The sequence below is a fragment of the Nothoprocta perdicaria genome, unplaced genomic scaffold (genome assembly GCF_003342845.1).
Source record: "Nothoprocta perdicaria isolate Ctin4 unplaced genomic scaffold, notPer1 scaffold_66, whole genome shotgun sequence".
NCBI lineage: Eukaryota > Metazoa > Chordata > Aves > Tinamiformes > Tinamidae > Nothoprocta > Nothoprocta perdicaria.
In genome coordinates this window covers 2,106,789-2,128,093 of record NW_020455932.1, presented here as the reverse complement: position 1 = coordinate 2,128,093, position 21,305 = coordinate 2,106,789, and the positions used below count along the sequence as shown (strand labels likewise).

At 45.6% G+C, this 21,305-nt stretch overlaps 1 long non-coding RNA gene across 1 annotated transcript in view; it reads right to left on the bottom strand.

Moving 5' to 3' along the window:
• The window catches only part of LOC112956694, a 187,656-nt gene extending 174,676 nt beyond the window's left edge, over positions 1-12,980 (bottom strand). The window contains exon 1 of the long non-coding RNA XR_003251082.1: positions 12,953-12,980. This is a non-coding gene — a long non-coding RNA (uncharacterized LOC112956694). The remainder of the gene's footprint in view (positions 1-12,952) is intronic.
• Positions 12,981-21,305: the final 8,325 nt, after the last annotated feature.

The window sequence follows — 21,305 nt, the reverse complement described above, 5'->3', positions numbered from 1 at the left end:
TTCCCACTCTGCCCAAATTCTGCAGACGACACTGAAGCAAAGCACTCTGCTTACTTGGATGCGCTTTTTCCTGATTATGTGGACTATAGCTTTTAGTTAACAGCACACATAAGATATTAAATACAAGAATGGCTACGGTTGCATTTTGCTTTGCTTTCACGCTAAATCGCAGCTTTCCAAACTAAGAAGCAGACAAGCCCGAAGCCTCGACAGGAGCCAAGGGTTTGCTCCTCCTCCCATCATCACCAACAAGGGCTCCCTACCCTGCTCTCACCTGGAAGCAGACCAGCACTGGCAGTTCTGCTTCCTGCTAATAGAAAGGCAATTTTTTCCTGGTAACAAAGCCGTGCACTTTGGGCAGTAATCCAGGGAGCTAAAAGAGAAACCTTGAATTCTGAAAACATAATAGACAAGGGACATGGCTTAAGAAAAGATTTCATCCATCAGCTAACAGGAGGCTGGGGTCATGCAGGAGGGTGTTCTTTCTACTTGAGAGCCCAAGCTAAAAGTCTTAAAATCGTGCAAGAAAATCCCACCTGGGAGGCTCTTGGGATGCAATGGAGGCTGCTGCTCCGAGCGGGCTTATCATTCCTCCTGACATCCCGACAGAAATGTGTAATATAGAAGTTTAGCACTGTGGGCAGGTTAAATTACACCAGGCAGCAGAAATCATTTCAGTGTGAACCCAAGCGTTTAGTCTCGTCCACTTCCAGCTCCAGCGTGTTATCCTCTCTGCTCCCTTAACTTGGATATTTTTTCTCTAAAGGAAAAGCTTCATTTGGAAGGCCTGTTACTGAGGGGGGTGCCTTGGTTCCCAGATTTGGTGTTTACTCCAAAAAGTGCCTTAATGCACTGAAATGTGATTTGGTTCTTGCTCACTGGGGAATTTCCTATGTATTTTTTCTTTAATGTATTTACCTGCTATGGCAAATACTGTGGTAAACAGATTATACACTGAGTAGCACAGTTATGGGGAGTTGCAGCTAAAGCTTAGTGAATTTATATACAGAAAATGCTCTTATGAATAAAAATGGACTTCCAAAAATATGTGCCATTTAGCGTGTTTTTGTTCAGGGGGGAGAGCATTTTCAGCTGCAGCTCATGTCTGTGTGTGACCCCTGCTCCCCGCAGAGTCCCCCCACAGGGCCCAGGCCCTGCTCTGCCCCCCGAGCTGCTGCCCTGGGYGTCCTGCTCTGCTAGAGCCCCCCGCTGCCTCCCACCACAGAGCCAGAAGGGCCCTGAACCATCAGCTTTACATCAGAAAGACGGGAAGGACAAGAGCAGGACAGGGTCACAATTCCAGGCAGGAAAACACTGCAGGATCACCAGTGGAGAAGAGCGAGATGAAAGAGCACATATCAGCCCATCCAAACCGGTGCTGACCATTTCTCTTACTTTGAGCCACTCTGATGCCTTTTTACCAGCTCTGAACTTTTTTGAGGACCTGTAGGCAGAGTCACTCCTAATTCCAAAGGGTTTTCCACATCAGGACACTCGGTGTTCAGTGCTTGAGAGCAAGCAGACAGGGCAGTCCACATCTTTCACCTCAAGGGTTGCTGGTTATGGCAACCAAGCGACAACAGAGGATCCCAGAGCTTTGAGAGGCTGCTATCAGAATTCAAAATATCTCGCGGAGCCCCCGTGCCCCTCAGCCCAACCATTCCCATTGCAACGTTCACAAACCTCCCGCTGGCTGCTCCAAGGGGCCTCCTCCAAGGATAAGTAGAGGACAACATGCTCCTGGAAACCACCAAATTAAGCAAAGCCAAACAAAACTTTATGCAGCAACCATGGCAGCTGCAAGAGCTGCGTTTCCCTGCTCTGCCACAAGTAACTTCAGTTCTTTGCATTCCCTGCCCAGTTACAGGAGCTCATGTACTTACAGCAAAAGACCTGAGACAAGGACAGTTCCTTCCCCTCTCTACTGCACATCCATTACCAGGAACCCAACATGAACCCACATTAGCCTGAGAGGATATAAACTGATTGCATTATTATATCACCTATAATATTATATTGCATATAATCTATGTAGCATTACATAATGAGTATTATAAATGGTTCCTTACTTTCTGATGGAATTGCAGGGGAATTTCATTGCTCCCCTCCTTTTACACTGATCAGGACATGTCCCCCAGGTCAGGGCCACTGGGCTGACCTGACCTGCTCCTCACTCCTATTCCCTACTCTGAACTATCCGGGACCCTTCCTATCATCCCTGAAGTTGTCAAGAGTTCGTTAAAGCAAAACAAAAATGTAAATCATTCACAACAATCGCCTATGGAAAGCGCTGGTGCTAAAACGTTTGGTATGGTAAAGTGGTAAAACTCCCTACAAATTCAAAGATTTCCAAGCAAAGTTACCGGTGGACATTTGGAACATACTAAWGCACAGTTATCCTCTCTTCCCCAGCCTCCAACTGAAAATCTGTATTCCAAGAGCAACTCGAAGCCAGCGCAAGCAGTCACCTCCTAAACCCCAAGAATAAAAAACACCACCAACGCATTGTAAGAATTCAACAGCTCCAAAACGTTTCATTCCTTACGCCTTCCTAGAACAGCCCCTTAATCCGAGGTTATTACAAACTATCACTAGTCGTTCACTTTGTCTAGGATCTGCTAAATGTTTCCCTGCAAATTCATCAGTCAAGGCCCATTCACAGCCAGGCATTAACTGCTGGCTTTCCCTGAAACTAAGGAATTTGATATGACACATAAGTCACCATAAACTCTGCAGGATTAACCAAGTTATTGAATCTTACAGCACAACTGGTTGCTACAAATGATAGCCTGGAAAATGACATTATCGCCCAGTGATTTGGTTCAATCTGATTGCTACAGTTAATGCAATAATGTAACTCAATTAGGACGCTTTTGTTATGAATGAACAACCTTGTTTAATATTGTCTGACCATCCAGAGTCTGCTGAAATGTGATGTTAGGAGGGCCTGGGAAGCCTAGAAATTCAGCRGTGCAGTTTAAGAGGGGATACCAGGACAGATCAGAAGAGCCCAGGTGTTTGTTTAGAGATGTAGAGGTCACCTTGAGCCCTCCGGGCTGCACCCTTCCTGCCTAGGGTGAACCCTGCTGTCGCAGGGTGCAGCGAGGCGCCCAGTGCGACCCAGCCGCCGCGCTCACCCCAAGCCAGTTCTGCAGCTCCCGGCACCAGGGCAGTGCTCAGAGCRGAGAGCATCAGCCCGGCAGGACGCTGCTGCTTCCCCAGCCAACATGCTCCAAAGCCCTTCCCGTCTTCACGCAGGATGTTCTTCAGAGGGACTCAGCACCTCAGAGGAGCCGTGCACCCCGACCCCAGCTGGATTGGCATCCTGGCTGATGAGGCCTTGGTAAGGGGCAGTGTTTGCACATCCCRCGTCCTAAAGTTGGAACGAGTCCACTCAAAATCCCGCTCTGGGAAGCTGACAGGCAAGGTCTCAGGGCCCAGCCTCAGGGCTTTTCCCCAGAATAAAGGGCAAGATCCTTCCAACTAACAAAGCCAGGGCCRTCCACGGGTGAAACAACGAGGCAAAGAGCCCTGCCGAGGAGCTGCCCTCTCGTCTTTCCCAGCCCCTTCACCTCCCTCCTGGCCTGAAGGGCAAGATGGAAGTTCAGAGTGGTTCTTGCTGCTGCTACCTGCTGCCCAACCCTAATTCAAGCCACGTGTTATTCCCTTAACTTCTCCCCCGCCCGGGGAATTTCTGGAATCCAAGGTACACAGTAGCTGTATTTTCCCACTTCCAAGTCCACAATGCCCTTATTAGCGCTGAGCCAGATGAAGAGAAATATGCAGAAAACCAAAGTGATCCTTGCAGGAATCCTTCTCAGTTCATCGGTGCATGCATTTAATTTCCTGTCTTCTTGTTTTCAGCCTGTCCTTGGATATGTTTGGGAGAAACCCGAGACAGTTACACATGTTGTGGCCTCCAAGACTCTAAAAAACATGGAATAATTGCCATAACTTCAATGTCTTTTTTCCTTCCTCCTTTCTAAAGAAAATTCCTCCACAGAAATGTCTCACCTTCTCATTTCTCAAGCCAAAGACTTTTTCCTTTTCAAAGAAATGTGAGAACAGACATTCAGGAAGGGGGGGACATGCTTCATATATGAGTATAAAATCTGATTTGTTATAAAAAACAGATGTTACTCAACACCATAAAGTATATATGAATATTCTATTTGAATAACATAGCACACAGTCCTTAAAGAAACACATTTTATAAGCCAGATATGTTTGGACATGGCCAAACTCCAAGATCCACAGATTAAGTTTCTGTCTGCCTCTGCACACACATACCGTCCATGCACACACATTAATACCTACTCCCCTAAATACATATAAAACATATACATGATCAACCAAAGCCTATATGTAGGTTTAATTATCATATTAAGTACAGCAGCATGTTTCAAGGCATGGGATTCCTTTCAGGATATCTAATCTTATTTTTGCCCAGAGGGTTTGCAGATACTCATGCAAAATAAACGAGGTGCCGTATAGATTTCCTAAGGAAGCATCCCAGTTGAAACGCTCTGAATTAAATATAAAAATCCACCTCACCCAGAATAACTAGTTCCCAAAGGCTGGACTTCAGAGCACGTGCGTGCATGTGCATGCACGTGCAAACACATACATATTTCCTTGTTGCCTTGAACCAGTCAACTCCAAAAATCAAAAACTCACCGTCATTTTACTCCTGCATGAGCAGCACCCTGGAAACAGCACCGCACCCAGTGCTCCCACATCCTCTGGCCACCCTCACCCAGGTACTCTGATAAGAGCTTGGCCACTCACAAGAGGGGTAATGCTAAAAGGCAACCAGGCAGAAGCAGCTTTCATTTGCAAGGCCGTTCCCACTGCGACCTGAGCTTCCGGGGGGCTTTTGGAATTTGCCTGTTATCCTCAGAGATGCCCAGGACCATCTTGGTCCCTTACAGTCCCTTGGGAACACCACCCGCTGCAACCTCTCCTTCCCCTGCAGGGAAGCGGCTCCTCCAGGCAAGGCCTGGCAAAGGCTCCCGGGCCTGGGGCAGGTCGGCTGCAAGGTCTGCAGTACAGCCTGGGAGGTGCATGGCCAGCAGGACACCACCCCAAAGCAAAACATCACAGTGCCTAAATCAGCATCCCAAGACATCCCGCCTCAGCCGAAACCTGAAAAACAGCACAGGGCACAAGCACATTGGGATTTAACACCCTCCACAGACACACACAGGGATCTCTGGAACCCAGTCACCAGCCTATCCAGAATACACGACCCGATAACCCMTAATACTTAATCTCACCATTGATATCAGGGATATCAATGCAATCAGGCCTTTAAAACAAACAAACAATCCCCCTTCTCGGGCTGGTGTTTCCGGCTGTGGGCGCCAAGCAGAGCCGCCCTGCGCGGCTGAGCCTCCCCGCCACCACGGGCAGGACRGCGCCTGCAGGCAGCACCTGCCTCCGCTGTAGGTACCGAGAAAACCACTAGGAGGCTGCAAGAAATTTATCAGAGGACATATATTATGTTTTGTAAAGAGGCATTTTAAAAACACATTATAGTTGATTTAAATCTAAGTTTCTTCGATACATACTCCTCTATCTAGCAATATCTCTAATTTCAACTGTCCATATATATACACACACATAAGCAGATGTGCTGCAAGTAATAGACATCTAAACACATACGTACCACAAAAATAATGCTCTAGTATGTAAACGTATGCATAAAAACATGCTGCAATATATATGCATATATGCCATAGTTGATGTTCTAAGATCCTATATGAGAGCACTAATCGTTCATGTAAGAACAGTAAAAGTTAAAAATAATCAATACAGCCCCGCACTGCTACAGCTGTGATCCGTATCCGCACGTCGTGCGGAGGCACAACAGTGCAACACCCTCGTGTACATCAGCACTGGGCCTCTCTGCTCTGTGGCACAGTACCTGCCCRCTGCACACAGCATACTACACACACAGCACCTGCATTTGGGGATACTGCTCTATTGTGCATTTTCACAGAATGACTTCCCTCTTGTCCACGTGGCACGCGCTTACAAATGACACTTAAGAAATAGCACAGCCTTATTTTAGAATCCTGYTGCAAGCCAAGTGCAAATGCTCCAAGGGCCACAGGTACCTGGGCAAACACTCGGGGCACCTGCACGCGCTGCTCCGCGTTCGACCCTCCAGCGCCAACCCGAGCGCCAGAGGACGCTCGGAAGCCCCGGGGAGAGGCCAGCCTGGCTGGGCCGCTGACACYGCGTCTCCTTGGAGCAGGAGCGGGGACCCCGGCGGTTTCCATCATCGCGCGCGCCTCGAGGCGGGCTGCAGCCAAGGAACTTGCCTGAGCAGCTAGTAAAATTTTAATGCACTCTGTAGTGCGGTCATGTCATACTCAGTTATGGCAAATAATCCCAGATGCCTGCAGAGGTAAAATGGAGCTGTAATGTGCTTGCCTCCTAACCCGAGCTGACAGCAATGATGTACGACTACCATTAGCGGAAAATATCACTTCAACTAACCCATGATCCAGCTCCGCTAAGGGTCACATTATCCATGAGGAACAAATTACACTCCCAAAGTAAATACAAATTTTCTGCACGAAATGGGTACAAAAAAAATAAAATGAGAGGAGCGGGGCAGGGGGAGAGGGCGCGGGAGCCATACGTTACCTATGACAAGCTGCTGCTGGGTGACACGGATGACAGAGGACAGGAGGAGTGGCAGGCTGCAAGCGCACGGCAGCGTCGAGCAGCGCACGTCCTCGCGTCCCCTCCTCCTCCGTCACAGCTCGCGCCATGTTACCACGCGCGCCCCCAGCACCCTCTTACTGCCTCCCTCACCATAGGGCCCCTCGGAGGAACAAAAAGGAGCCACCTCTTGTCACCTCGGTGGCCGCRGCAAGGATTGCAGTGACTGTCAGAGAGGGCAGCCGGGGCCAGCTGGCGCCCCCAGCCCGGGTGACCGTGCTGCATCCTGCCCACCTAAAGGGACAGCACCTGCACAAGCTGAAGGGGAGCAACCCGGCTTCACAAGAGCTGCCGGAACACCGGGAAGCCATTCCTCTAATCCCTCCCTTAGCCCAGATACACAGCAAACAGGAAGGCATTGGGATCSCATGACCCACAGAAATCACTTAAAACTGGGTTCTTAGCTGCAGTTTTCCCACAAAGCTTTGGTTGCAAAACCTGCTGGTACCCYCTATCCCACCAGGGCTTTTACCCCCAGACTCAGCTCTTTTATTGATAGAATAAGCAATCCTTCCTCCTTTTCTGGAGTGCCGCATGACAGCTTTTTGCACAGGCACGATGATGACTGAGCCTTTTCCCAATGGCCATAACCTGCCCCACAAACACTTCTCTTCCCCATCACTGCCACCACACTGCCCTCCTTGAGGCCCCATCCTCTCTCAGGGGCTTGCGATGACACTGCTTATGTCTCTAGTCTTGCCTCTGGGCTTGAGGAATGAAACCACAAAATCATTAGGGTTGAAAAAGACCTTCAAGATCATCAAATCCAACCAGAGATGTTAAAACACATCCCAATGCCCTTCTCAGCAATGGTGCAATAAAAGTGGAGATTTATCTCTACGACCAGGCTTTTCCAGATCAGAAAAGCTATTTTACATGATTGATATTCCAGCAGTGTGTAAACAGCAAACAAAAACCTTGGCTGAGCTTGCAGACAGAGGCACAGACACACGATGGGTGCCACTCCTTGCTACGATCTSCTTCTGCCCAGGCACTGCCCAAGGGGATGCTTCTCTCAACTGCTCCCCAAATTACTTCACCCTCCTMAAGAGGAAAACTATTGACACCACTGTTTTGCGGCCAGTTTTCACTACTTAAAAAAAAGAAAGAAAAAAATTCCAAAGTGATTGCCCACATAACATTAACTACCATCCCACCTCTCTAGTGTGCGAGGTGGCATAAAGCAATTTCAACATTATTTAATCCATTTGTGACGGAGCTTTTGTCATTAGCAACAGAGCACCCAGGAGGAAGCCTGTGCCGGGCAGCTGTTTACCTTGGCCTCATGCTTCTAAGCGTGGTTTAAGGTGAGCTCGTTCCGGGTGCCGTTCCCAGAGCAGCCTGCAGCGCTCAGCACAGGCCGAGGAGCTGCAAGACCCGGGCAACACACATATGGTACTATAAAGCTCTCTGCAAACCTAGAAAAAACTATCCAAAAATGCCTCAGAAGCAGGGTACATGTGTGGATGCTTTGGCATGTGCTGGGTATATGTAAATAAGCAGCCCTTACAGGCGAGCATGCCAGAGCCATTTATAATGCTTTCCATGCCATAATCTTAAGTTCATAGCTGTTTTCTATACAATTAAATGCTGCAGCACTGTCATTAAAAACATTCTAAAGTAGGAAATAGTCTGCAGATGATTTCTTTCTCCCTCTCCAGACAGTAATTGAGGCGACGAGCAACATGCTTCCCTCAAGGTGGGCTCTAAATACAATCCAAGCCCAYCTTGCTCCCACGTGTACCCCACGCAATGTCCTCCTAGGGTCAAACTGTTCTCCTAGGAACACACCATGGCATTAATCATAGCTGGTCCATCACTGCCCTTGCTGACACAGGACCCTGGAAAAACAGCTTTTAGTGGCACCCAAGGACACCACCAAGTGAAGTGACTGAGCGCCACTAGGATATACTTGGCATTAAATCATTCCTTGCAGCCATTTACATGTCAAAATTGCACATTTCTGATCAAAGTTAACTAAAATTCTAGCCAATGTAGGCCATTTTTCCCCCTTCCTGAACCTAACATAACTAATAACTGTGTACACTGTAAAGCAGTCCCTGTTGGTCAACAAAATATTTTCCCTAGAAAGTGCTTCAGTGAAAAACACTAAAGCTCAATGTGACGCTTTAATTTTAAAACTAATCTGCATCGAATGGCAAGAGGAAATGCTAGAGAAATTAAATAGAAAAGAACCTCAGTCTACAGATCATCTTCAGCTTTTGACTTCCTCATAAAGGCATTTCATATGTCTTTTCAAGCCAGGACTTATACTTGCACTCATGCTTTTTTCACTGTATTAATTACCAGGGGAGTAATTTTAAAGATTGTATCCAGATAGCAGAAGAAAACACAGTTGTACTTAAATTCATCAGCTGTGCAATAGCTTGCCCTAATTTTAGACCATCAACTCCTGGGACCTGCTCAAAGAGCAAGACTGACAGACTTTTTAATGGAGAAAATCTGAGGTCCCCTGGGATCCATCCTGCCTTCTGATTCGGGAGGAAATCCCAGCGGCATTTGCTGAAAGGATCCCAGGACAGAAAAATGACATCTCGCTAAGTGTTAGTGATTTACATCCAAATATACTTCCCTCCATAGATAYACCCAATACTTCATCTTTTTTTAGCACCAGGAGAACAAACTTCGAATGCCTCCATCCAAAACCGTGTGCCTAATCAGAATGAAGGAGCACTAATCTATATAAATAAATTACCACCCAAAACGTGTCATTTAAATTTGAGATGCTGACACAGTCCTAGATACAGTGCTCCTGAGCAGGGGCTGCGTCATTTTTCAATTAAAGATCCTTGTTTCCTCTTTCAGAGAAACCTCTGGAGAAATGTCTCATGCGAGGGCAGACATAGACAGAAAGTGACTCTGTCTGTCGCCTCCCAATTAAAGGCTACGGAAGATGGATTGGAGGCACTGTTACCACCTAATAGAGATCAGGTATCAACAGTGATTTACACAGCCAGATAAATACATATTCAAGTGGGGGGGTGGGGGGAAGAAAAAGAACACTGAATGCTGAAGACACATGACTTCACCTGCTCCATCACCACACTCCCCAGTCTCCTATGTCCTGCTCCTCCATGGATTCTCCTGTTTTGGTGGAGCACTCGTAGTCATGCTTGACCCAACTGCCTCGGGAGACCAGCTTGGCCTGCCACACATCTTGTGTCACACTGATCTGCCTTTTTGCTTCAAACACGCTGGCCCATCTTTCTGAACCACAGGTCTTATTCATCCCAGGAGCAACCCGTGCATGTTCCTCAATGCCCCTTGTTGCCTCCCTCCTTTCTCTTGTGGAGCTCTTGATTTCCGCAAGCACCCAAGGATCAAACTCCTACACAAAGCCAAACTGTTTCCATTCTACCTTTCTGAACCACAAGTACAAAATCCATCTGTATCAATAACTTTGTCCTGTACACTTCAGTACACTCAAGTCTGCAGGAGATGGCTGTAAAGAAAAGGAGCTCCCCTCTTCACAGGGGCCTCTCAGCAAGATGCGTTTTGCGTGGAGAAGAATAATTAGCARATTTGCAGAATACGCTGATCTAGGACCAAGCAAGAGCAAGTTGATAGTTCACTCCAGAAAATTCCATTCTTGCAGGTCAGCACCCTCATGATGATACAAGAYACCTGGGTCAAGGATCCTACAAGCTCTAATCCTGCTGAGCATCTTCAACTGCTCCTGTCATTAATGAAATCTGGGGATGCTGAGCACCATTTACAAAACTATCAACCTCCTCCAGAGGCTTTTGGCACCTGCTCTTCCCCCAGACAGTTCTACTCGCAGGACTTTTTGGTCTGAAAAATGATATTTTGTTTCAAGCGGGGACTCCAAATCTTCCAGGGTCCTATTGAAAGAGATCTAAAAGATCCTGCCTGTCTACAGAAAAGAAGTTTCTACTTGTCAGTTAAACAAAGGAATAACGCACAGCCTCCTTTATAGTGTGTACTTTACCTGTCATCCAACAGCCCATTATCATGTCACGGCAGAGTGCACTTTTCCACAGGTCACTTTGTTTGAAATGACATGGATAATGCACATGTCAGCGAGCTGACAGTCCCGACCGTCCTTCAGAGATAAAAACCGCAAGCCGAGCGCCTGTTCTTATCTGGGGTACATGCCTTGGTCTATCATCTAAGTCAGGCAGAACATGATTTCTCCAGAGAGCACTTTTTTCATTTCCTGATTTTAAGAAAATCAAATAAGCACCATTTGTCTTCATCTGAATATGCTTGACCTGCTCAAATGATGATGTCTCGCATTTTATAACAGGCTACATATGCTGAATTCAAATTAACAGCAGAACAAGGCCTTTAGATCTCTGCCTCAGCTGCCAACACGGGCTGAATAAACACACCAGGGTTAGCAGTTGCCTTTTAGATTCGGGCCGAGGCTATAAAATTCAAAGCCGGGTCTGGTCCTGGGATTTGAACAGCTCTGAATTACCAAGGATATTTGGATCTGTACTTAATCCCATTTCATTGAGGGGGGGAAGACAAAATATAGATCACACGGGTGAAATCCAGGGCTGGATTTTCAATCTTCCCTACTCAAGCACTGGGATATTCTGCGTGAGGTCCAACTGGAGGGTCTCTTGGATCACACCTCAGAAACAACCCCCAAAGAGCAAACCTGCACCCCAAAAAACTCCCTATTTGCCTCTTTATATAGGTGTGTCATGAAAGAAAAACACTGCTGCATCTATAGAGCTGAGCTCTGCCCCATTTGCAGTGCCAGGAAATTGTATTTTTAGTTCTAGGAGCCATAAACATAGGGACTGAAATTCAGTTTATCATCTTACACTGCAGAAGGAACATCCTCAAAATGAATAATCAGTTCACAAGATGGAATTTAATGGTATTACATTAAAAATTCATGTCCAAAAAGTGCAAGTTAATTCTGTGCAAAAAATAAAAAAAATCCCTTTTCTGTTGTCACATACTGATTAACTCCAGCGATTAGTTCCCTTATGAAAAGGAAATCATTGCAGTTCTAAGTAAACAGTGGTTCTTCAACAGAGTTAGCAAATTATTAGGAGACAAAAAATCTCTACTTGGGAAATAACTGAAAGCTTAAGGGCAAAGATTTGGCAGTCGCATATAGAACGGCTTGAAAATTTCCTTGGCTTCCTGCTATACAAACCCCATGTTGAACTGATAGAGTTTACAAAAGGCGATTTCTGCACTTTTTGTTTCCTTCTGGATTTCACAAAATATTTTTTATTTTCTGTTGCACTAGCCACACAGCGGCACGTCCCACTCGTCTTAGTTTAACTCTAGCTAGTTAACAGAATGCCTCAGACCCTCAATAAGGCAGCGTTCCTAAACCAACCTGTTCTTCTGGCATCTTGTTAGACCTCCTAACTTGTGCCCTCCACTTTTTTCAGGAAGAGAGAAGGAAAAAGTAATTACATTGTCAAAATATCTCAAGGTTCAACATATCAATGGAATCACAAAATTCCAACCTGGAAATAAAGAAGTTAAAACATTTTTTCTTCAATAATTATATCAGTTCAGCAGATAAGGAAAGTTAGAGGTCAGTCTGTTCATAACATAAAATGTAAGACATAAAAATGCAAAGTGAATATTAATTCTTCAATACTATCATCCTCCTAAACAATAAATAGCTTTACAGACCAGTGCCTCTGTCTCTTCAGCATCACAATCTTTTTTTCCACTTAGAAACCCACAGTTATTGAGAAAATTATCAGCAAGATGTGTCACTTGACTTAATGTACAGTTTCCAAATGTCAATTCTAAAAAAGAAAAGTCATCCCTAACACTTCAGTTTGAGTCTGAAGAACCTCGCCTGTAGATAAGCAAAACGTGCAAGTGCATTACTAAGGAACTGTTAAAAAGCAAAAATGGGAGGGTTACAAAGGCATTCCCTTATGTTAAGTTGCCAGCACTTCCCAAGGGAAAGCACAGCCACAAATAGGATTGGTAGTCAAAATTGTGTTCATAAATAACACACGCACAAACCCTAGATCAATACRCTTGAAAATGGATTGTGCAGCCTCCAAAATGCTCGTTGGAATGCTCTTGCCTTAGAGGTCTCCTCCAAAACCAAATCAAAGGGAACCAAGTCTTTTCTTTGTAGAGTTGTACTGGTACAATCCAAAAAAACTTTGACCAAGTAACAGCATAACAGGAATAAGTGAATCCAGGAACATATTTTTGCGCCCATACCAAACCCCTTTCTTACCTTTTCCTCTTGGTCACTGTCGCTGTCGCACTGAAATAGAAAAAGAAAAAAGAACAGATAAGAGAAGTGCTAAAGCAAAAAGCAAAGATTTCTCCAAACAAGGCAGATAAAATACTCATAAGCCCTGTTGCATCAACTCCAGTTCCTTCAGGGAAAACCATGATTACTGCACAGGTGGGAAATTCTGCTAACTGTGGAAGATAACACATTAGTATGTTTGTTTTCAGTGCGTTTTTTTCACCATGATTCAACAAAATGCATTTGCAATGCCCTCTGCCAGGCCAATTCACATGAAAGGGAGTTGATGGTACACAAGCACATTTACACTCTAAAACTGGATCGGGGAGAAGCGCATAGTGTTAGAGGGTTGTTTCTTTTTCTTTTGATGAACAGCATTGCTCATGCTGCCTGCCAAGAAATTGGCTTTAAAGGCTTCTCAGATAGAAGGAAATGAAAATAACTCAAGTTTGCCCATCCCAGAAGAGAAGCATTTACCAGGCTTCCCTCTCACTCCAGCAGTACTTGGAAGAGTCACCCCTGCATCATKGCCTACAGCTGCTCCATTAAAGAAATCAGACTGTGGTGACACCAAGAACATGCCAAATTAATGGATTTATTGAGGTTTTCTAGAGCAGTCCAGGTAATGTGGTAGACATTTATAAAACTGTGTAATTTTCATCAGCAATACAAAATACTTTTGCTAATTATGAAGTGTCAAAGGTCAATTTTTTTAATGGCTTTTACTACTGAAGGAATACAACAGAAAAACAGAGGAATCGATGAGGGTGGAAAAGCATCAGAAGTCCAGGCCACACCTGGGTTTGCTAGAAGTACAGCAAGAGCACTGGAAACGGGCACGCGAGGATACTGCAACCAGCTGCTTCTCTCTTCAACAGTTTCTCATTCGTCCCACCTCATTCTGAGTAACAACTGAGCAGCTGCTCTTGGCAGCCTTGCCAACAGAGCACCAGAATCGTCTGCAAAGAGCTGTAGCATCCGGAGGACACAACTGCCTCTATCTTTCCAGGGGTGAACTGGGACCTTGGCAAGTCTCACGGCAGAGGCTTCCAAGGGCAGCTGCCCTTTGCAAGGGCAGCTGAGTGATGACCCAGCAGAATCAGGTGCCCTTGCACCCTCACCTAGATCTCAATTTCCACCCCTAACTAAAACACGAGCAACACTTGTTTAAGCACTGAAATGATTTTATGCAGTACTAGTTGCACCTAACTGCTTCAGTAGCTAAAAAATGGAGCACAAAGGTAAGAGGCAGCTTGGGCTCAAAATCTGAAATCCTCATGCRAGGAGTACTTAGTAAACAGTAAGAAAATTGTACTTGTTAGAACAACTTTCTTTTTATATAATGTGCTCATCCCTCATCCTCTAAAGGTTTCACATGCTGACTGCAGCACAGCTACATGTGTGAAAATTTGGGCTGCAGGGAGCATTTGTTGGCAARGCAAGGCCCCACATTTACAGACCTCCATCCATGAAAATCAGAGCACATCACAGAAATCCCATTCCCTACCCCAGTTTTCAGTTTGCTGGAAAAAAACAGCCATTGGGATGAATTCTTTTCTACCCTTTCATTATTGTCAGGGCCCAGTAGGACAGCAAGGACCAGTAGGACCACCAAGGACCAGCGCCCTACAGACTGGGATGCATTACAGGGTACTGAGGCAACACCTCTCGTATTTCCAGGCAGGGAGCCCAGAGCCAGCTGCTCAATTTCTTTGTCCCCTCTCTCGGAAGCGACTTGGGGCTTGGTGATTTCGGCAGTGCTGGAGGTACCGGGGGGAGCCAGGCAGTTGCCAGCAGCAACATCCTAATCTGCCAGCAGCACCGTTACCTCAACTGGAGCAGGGCAGCAGAGGCACCGCGCAGAGCGGCCTCCTGCGAAGCCATTTCCAGCAGAGCRTTAAGCCTCCCGCTCGCCGACAGTCCAGTTCCAATTTCAAGGTCCGCTTAATTCCACATCAAATAATTACTGCTATACCCAGAAGCACCTTGTCTCCTGAGTTAAGCATATGGCGGAGGACCGAGACCTACTGGTGGCCATTACAGAAGCGGCGCGAGTGCCAGGCTGATGAGAAGCGCGCGGGGCTTCTCGGCGTGTGCCTGGTGACTGAGGGCGGCTCCGCGGCGTGGCCAAGGAAGCTGCGCGGTGCTGCTGAGGCCTGCGCTGCCCCACATGTGCTGAGGGCCCACGTAGCCACGCTGAGGGCCCGCTGAGGCCCGCGTGGCTCACACTGCAGCCCTGCTCACACTCCTCAATTCCCACCTCACCACGAGGCCTGCATGGAGAGCACCATCCAATTTACAGCTCCAGCCCTCCGTGCCAGCCTCTGGCAGATACGAAYGATGGTCAAAGCCCTCCAAGCTCATAAATTATGCACAGGCAATAAACGCCCCTGCCGTTCGCCTCGCCTGGCTCCGGGTACGCTCCACAAAGCGCCAGGGCTGCCGCGCACCACACGGGGCGTCTCTTTCCCCACACAGAGAGGGTTTTGTCGACAGGGCACAAGGGCAAAGGAGACACATGCTCCTGGAGARCAGCCCTGGCCCACGAGCAGAATTGCTCCAAGAAGCTTTGCACACACCCAGAAAATAAAAAGCAAAACATAAAAATAGAGAGGAAGGAAGAGGCTTTTGCCTTGCTTTGGACTTCCATTCACGTTCTGTACAAGTGTCCGCACAGAAGCGCATGCAAATGTGTGTTGCACAGCCCTGCTCAGTTGAGTTTTCCAGGCAGAGTAGARACACTCATTTCCTCTGCTTTGTAGAAAGACTCAGACAATTTATTTACAAGGTAACTCCAGGAAGACTTCAGGAGAAAAGGAGGTTTGTGGGATACTATATCCACCTCGTTCCCAACATGAGTCTGCAGGTTAGGCACTCCAAGCATCTCACACTCAAACCCTCCAATGGTCCCAATTCATTTTTGGATGCCTCTTTTGTGTCACAGACTACACCACTAACTGCTCCTGGGGAACAAGGCCTGAAAACCAAAGCCCAAAACCCTGAATTTGATCACCCCGAAACACTGCTCACCTTTGCAAACCTGACTCTGCATTGCTTGCTACCTCTGCTCCCTCCTCTGCAAACAGGAGGAAACACTTCTCCGCTACCCAGGGCCACTGAAGAAGTCAAATAACTTAAGTGCTTTGAGATTTTTTGAACAAAAGCGCAATGAAAACCCATTAAAAGGGAACAGCAAAAACATGTTGTCCTAAGCTCAGCTGAGTTCGTTACACAACCATTGGCAGCTTGGCTACAGTTCTGTTAACTGACAGTTTCACTGCGCTAATAACCAATTCATCTTTTCTTCAGCAAACTAGTCAGACACAGCCTTGGTGTATTTTTTTTTTTTTTTAAAGGATTCAAACAAGTCTCACAATACTTCCAGAAGAAACCTGCAGCAGGAAAGATGATCCCACGCACAAATCCAGCCGGAATGTTTTGCACCAGATCTGTCCTATTTTGGAGCTGAAGTGATAGAAATACTTTGTGCTGGCCTGCTACTTTGGGCAGGGTTGCTGCAAAATGTGGTAATACAAARAGAGTTTTGCAGGGTTCTTCACATCCTGTTTCACAAAGCCAGGGTTTGGTGCACACATTGCATCTGAATATGCTGCAAAGAACCTGCAACCAAAATATCATTTGCAGGTAGCATGACCTGACTTTTGGATAACTCACTAGCTTCACCAGGAGCTGCAAGGGATAAAGTGACAAATCAGTTTGAGGTGGCWGCAGATGCAGTATTTTACACCAGACAAAGTAGAGGGTTTTTCCTCCCATCCTCAATTGCAAGGCATTTACTGCCTCCAAACTGAAGTCATGTAGTCAACCTGGGCCAGGCTGAAAAGGACCCAGAGCCAGATTTGCAAATGTTGGCCTGTGGTATCAGAAAATAAAGCAGCCAAACACCCCTCGGCTTTCATTTATGCACCAAAATAAGAGCCAGATTAACAAAACTGCTGAGCACCCCCAGYTCTTGTTAATCCATTTATAGCCAGAATTTCAAATGAGCATGGCACGAGATGCAATGGGCGCCTCCAAGGAAGCAGCGCTTGAAATGGCTATTTTATGGGCTTGAAAGCCTCGTGTCAGGAGGAAGGGACTCCAACAGTTTTCCTGAAAGGGGCAACAGTGCTGCAAGCTAAGTCCCAAGCAAGTGACAGAAAACRCAACTCCAAACTGTCTCCCCAGTGAAAAGGTAAAGGGTATTGCATGCTCAGATACCACAATCAGTAACCCAAACTTGTTACTGGTTTGGGTAACAAACCAGTAACAAGTACACCAAAATACACAAACTTSTATTTTTATGCACCTGATGCAGGTTTAATTACTGCTACTTTCTGTAGAAGGAAGCAGAAAACCTGCAGATTGGGCTACGGATGGTATCAGACCTCCCAGGTCTTCTGCCCCCATGGGACAGAGCATTACATTAAAACACACAGCACATCACCCACAGGATGGGACTGATCCTAACGCCACGTTTCAAAAAAGTCACTCACCCTGGGAGGTTAYAGCTATAATTTGTGCCATTTTAATAGCTCGAGCGAGTCAGGTCCAAATCATGCTGAGCAAAGGCCCCTGCCACGGCACCGGCTCATTCAGGCTGAGGCAACACTGTGGAATTCTCTGTACCTTGCTGATTGAACACATTCTTGTGCAAAAAGTGGCAATCACCGACTACATCGCATACAATGACATTGAGCAGGGCATTGTTCTCTATTCTGCTCAATGGACTTTGCTGGAACAGCTATTTCATATCTCCGATCCATTTATCATTGCCACCAAAGGAGTCGGCGCTGCTGAAACGCCAGCGCTGAACAAAGTGATTCTACTCATCTGTCTGCTGAAAAGAAATCTGAAGAAAATGAGGGAAAACCCRGACCTCAGCCATGTTCACACTGACATTTACAATATTCTTGTCCATCTATCCACCAATGACAAACTGACAGCCTTGGAAAGGGCAAAGATGATATTTGAGCTATACAATTAGACCTTTGCTTCTAAGAAAAAAAGGGAGAAAAAACATCTCCTAGATGAAAGGAGACACAGACAGGGAATAAATGGGCAATTTTCTAATTGATGAAGTGGAGACGGGGAAAGTCACAAAGAAACTAAGAGCACGATCTCCGCTTTTTCCTTCCTCTCTCTGACTTTGCCTGCAAGCTGAATTCAGCATGGAGCCCTTTGCCAAGGAATCTTACACCTGCCATCTCACAAATGGGTTCACATCACAGCCTGCTTAGCAATTCTTTACCATTATTCACAGCCATTCAGTGCAAGGTGCGACTCCGAAACAGAGATGGTCTGAGAAGTTTAAGGTCTGCTTTCTCAAAAGCCAGAATTATGGATTATTCACATAAAAGTTCCATTTTACACAAATTACCTTGGTCTGGACAAAGCAGATTGCAAAGCTGACCTCTAATCTGAATTCTATTTTATCCAAACTACTTTGGTTCAGATGAAATAGATCAGTCCTGGACATTTAAAGTTATCTTGGTCCCTTAGAAAAAAAATTCAGAACTTCGGACCGCTTCCAGCTATAACTTAATTCCTCCCGCCCAAGACAGAGCTCATGGCTCCTTCTAGCTCTACCATTAACAAAACAAGGGTTTGATATGAAAGAAGTACACTTTTAGCAGTAAAAATAAAAATTTAAAAAGACATTGCATTACACATGATAATGTAGATGCAACCCAACTATTTCCAAACTACAGGAAGATGCTATGCTCCTACCAGTTTCAGCAGATTAAAGGGRCTTTCCAACACAGCATTAGAGCTAGCGATGCCCTGAGCTACTCATATCAGCATCCTCAGAGAGCATCTGCACAAGTTGCAGATTATCTGGTAGGATTCCTAATTCCACCAGACCAGCAGGGAGCTGAACAACCACTGGACATATGAGCAGCCTAACCTTCATTTTAGGAAGTCATTCTCTTTCAGAGCAGAAGGACAAGCTCCTTGCCTGGGTTCCTCAACACTCTACATCAAAACTTGACTATATTCCTTCTTCTGAGAGCCCTMAGGCTCTACATATTTACTGCCTTTTTACCTGCCTCTCAGGTCACACAAAATAAGGTCATTTTAGCATTCTCTGAGCTGAGAAATGCTTTGTCAGGGATCAAAAAATAATGGTAAATAATAATAAAAATATGCATTTAAACTGGTGGACTAAGTCAATAGCAAAGAATTAAACTAATGAGTTTTTAATGAAGTCAGTGCCTGATAGTGCATTAGCCAGTGTCTTCGTGTAAGAAAGGATTCCTATTACTCAAACCTCCTGGTCATAGCTCAAGAATTCAGTTTGGGATTGGAGTCTTCCAGGTGCTYGTAAGCTAATGAAATCAAAATATCCTGATGGACAAGAAGCAAAGCATGTTATGGGTTAAAATAATACAAGAATCTATTTTTTCCACTGTGTTGTGATCCATAAAAATCACCCTGAGCCTTTCCTCTTTCTTCTCTGCCTGTGAAGCCAATTGCTTTGATTGCAGTGATATGAGCTTGCTGAAATGACTTGCCCTTGCTTGTGAAGCAAATGGAACATGCTAATAGAACTTATCGCATTACCCGATGCAAAAGTGCCATAGCTCATTACTTTAAGATAAAAGGATATCATTGCAGACGGGAAGCAGAATTGACTTTCTGAGGCCCGACTTGATGATGATTTAATCAACTGCTCTCTTTCACTTCTCATCTCTGCGCCTGTCGGTTTCACAGGTGCTGTTAAATGAGACACTCAGAAAGTGAGCGGAGGCAAAGAAATTGCTGTCATTACTTTTCAAGAAAGGAGGTATGCAAATTCTCGACAGAAAGATTGCGTTCATAATGGGCCTGGTAAAATACAAGGATCATGCTTGACAGGTGAGGGCAAGTCATTTGTACGTCCTTAAAGTGAAGCAACCATCCTCATTTAGAAATTGTGCTCGATAAGAGAAGCTACAAATGAAAACCATGCAATGCTGGGAAGCAGCAAGCAAACCTTTGGAGGCTTCGCTATTGCAAACCCGACTCCAGCAGGTGCCTGGCACGCCTTCACACACGTCTCTTCCGAGCTGCCAGATGGCCAAATTCTGACCTCAGTGTCTCAGAAAACACCTCTAAAATATTTTTTTTCATATACTGGCATCTTTGCATATGCAGACTGGGGTCTGAGAGTTTCTCCATCATCATTGCCACAAATAGGAGTCGCAAGACAAAAAGCAAAGTCAAGATGAAGTTAAGTTTGAAAAAGGAATCAACCAGCTGGAGGTAACAGCTCATTTTCTTATGCACATCACTGAGTATTACAAATCTCAGCAGCTCGAGAGCGTGTGGCTCATCCAGCCAAGTAAAAAGCAAAGAAAGAACCATGCAGAGAAGCAAGAGGCCAAGAAAATGCTTGCTCTGGGCCATAAAGGTACCTGGTGTCCTGTGTGAACACGTCATGGAAGCCAGGGGACAGAGAGCAGTTTAAAGTCTTGTTGGTCCACGGAAGACCCCCGATATCCCAAAATTAGGAGTAAAAGAAAGAGCAACAATTGACATGATGAATTATGCAAAGTCTACAAACACTTATAGACCTTGGAGGGCTACTGAGCTGTTTGGATTGTTTTAAATGGGGAGAAGTAATACAAAGCTCTTCTTGGTGTCAATCAGGTTCTCAATGAGAACTTGATAGTCAGCCACAATTAGCAGATCCCTCAGGGACTCCACCATAGGCAACTTAGATACAAAAGCTGGCCATAAAAACATTAACATTTTGCTTCAGACAAGAGTATGGGATTAATAAAGAATTAATGCCATGGATGTTGAGAATTAAATAGGAGTAGTTAGCAAATACTGTCATGAAGGAAGTTCGTTACAATGGAAAAGGTTTTAAGAGAAGCCACTGTTAACTTATTTACATACACTCATATTAAGATTTTAAGGTATTCTTTCTCAGCACACACAACTCATTTGATCACATGCTCTCGGGTTTGCTCAGGAAACACAAACTACGCGATCGATTATTTGCCCGTTTCTCTACGCCTCAGGTTCTCAGTCACTCCATACCCAAGCAAATGGTAGTGATTCAGTAAATATCCTGTGGATCGGTCTCACCTCTCACAAAAATCACCTCTTCGCAGGTTGAAAACGAGAGGAGAAATGACTCTCACCAGGTCCTGAAAGACCTAGCTCCATTGCTGGCCCTCAGCATCCTACCTCAGACAAGTCACTTAATCTGTTCTTCTACCAACCCCCTCCTTTCCATTTCTTCAGTCTATCAGACAGTATGCGCTTTAAGATTGGTTACTTTTTACTATATGCATTTATAAAGGGCTAGTGTAATAGGGCTTTGTTCTTGGAGAATTTTGGTGCT